Here is a 2,006-nt window from a genome sequence, read left to right as displayed (position 1 = left end):
AGAGCTAAGTCATCAGAGTTAGCTCACTCCCGAGAGCTAATAAAGTTGCTCAAATTACTCTCAAGAGTTGAGTTACTACTTAACCGACTTCCGAAAGCAGACTTAGTTTCTCAACTGATTCCCGAGAGTGGATTAAGCCTGTCAACCACAACATATTAATAATAGCTGCGGTTCTATGTGGGTCACAACCTATGCGGAAAGGCATCATGTGATCAGCGTGATATTTAGTTGCAGAGAAGTTGAAATAGAAAAGCATCGAAGTGTTAAAGTGTTCCGCATAAGGTTTCTCATACTGACCATATGAGTTTTTACCCTGGCCAGCCCAAGCAGCTGAACACTAGCACAAACACCTTAGGTATAAAACCAAAGGTGAGGTCAGGGTTGTTAATGCAGCCTGAGAGGCCGAAAGGGGTTGCAGTGTGTATAGGCATGGATCATTTGACCTTGCCAAGGACAGTTCACGGTTTCGAAGGTATAGTAGTGGCCATAGATCATTTTTCGAGGATGGTGTGGTGTCGGCCATACACGTTGGAACAGAAGAATACTAAAGGGGTATTAGAGTTTGTTCAACAACAAGTGTTGCCTTGGGGTACAGCTCAGAAGGTACTTCAGCAGATATGAAAATTTTCTGGGCAGAGAGAGGTACAGAATGCCATTACGTATCAGTAAATAGGCATCAGGGCAATGGTAGGGCAGAGAGTGTCTTGCTTACGATTATGGATTGGCTTGCTAAGAGCTTGCCGGTTGGGGAGGAAACCTTATGGCCAGCATATATATATTCAATTATGTTGGCGTACAATGCGACAGTAAATTCGGCCATGGGTATCAGCCCATACTATTATGTTACGGACCGGTATTATACGGGGCAGGTTGATAGAGTAATTCTGGCGAAGTTGTTAGAGGTGATAGGTTCTGAGCTTCTGAGTGAAGCTGCTGTGCGGGATAGATCGGTGGCCATCAGAGATGAAGTAGCGAAGGAGGCGCAGGCAAAGGCGGCAGACAAGAATAGAAAAGAGGCACCAGATTGGCAGCCGGGGCAGTTGGTTTGGTATACTGGTAGGTCGAAGGATAGTAAGTTGGCAAAAACCTATTTAGTGAGAGGCACGATTGTTATGAGGGAACACCTACAAGGGATGTACAAGGTCAGAATTAATGGGAAGGTTAAGTCAATATATGTGGATCAGCTTAAGGTGAGGTTAAAGGATTCGAAGCATGAGGCCAGTATTAGAATGCGTAGGAGTGAAGCTTGTTTAATCTGGCTCTACAATTATACTGGTGAAGGGGCAACTAGTGTTACAGAATTTGATGAAATGGTGGCAGTATTGCGATCAACAAAAATGGGGAGGACTTGGTTATATGCCATGAGTTCAGCTTTTGGTATATATGTTGATACGATAGTCGATGCGGCGAAGCGAGGTGAGAGTAAGGGCGTGGTAGAAGATACTTTGGATTTGGCTATGAAGCATCACTTCAATAATAACAGGTGGAACAAGTTGCAGATGTTCTTCCAGGTTGCGAGGGATCCGATTTTGCGGAAGAAGCAGTTGAGTAAATGGTTGAATGAATGAACTCGACACTAGTGTCTTGTTCATTGGGGAGGTGTAATGTCAACCATGTTTACTTCCGATTTAAAACAATGTTGGTGTTGTAAGTAACGAACTGTTCGGTAATGTTGCTGGGCGTTAATAAGAGTGCGAGAACTCCTAAAGTGTGGGCGATAACTTATGTGTGAAAACTAATAAGTTTGAAAAGTTCTAAGTTGTATTGTGCGGTTTGTTGGCGAACGGCCGCGCAGGCTCGAAAGAAGAGGAGGCTGCTGTATGATTGATGCTTTGCGAACCGAAGTGCGGGGTAATATAAGCTGGAGGTTGGCAGATGACGATATATGTTGAATGTACTTGTAGGCTCGAAATTGAGAAGATACACGATTTGATTGGAGGCAGGATTCTCAAGAAAATCCTTCGGATATAGTATAAATACGTGGTTTAGTTCATTCAAGAAGTTCA

The sequence above is a fragment of the Sphaeroforma arctica genome (genome assembly GCF_001186125.1).
Source record: "Sphaeroforma arctica JP610 unplaced genomic scaffold supercont1.668, whole genome shotgun sequence".
In the NCBI taxonomy this organism is placed as follows: Eukaryota; class Ichthyosporea; order Ichthyophonida; genus Sphaeroforma; species Sphaeroforma arctica.
The sequence above is the reverse complement of the archived record's forward strand: the minus strand, read 5'-3'. Positions refer to the sequence as shown.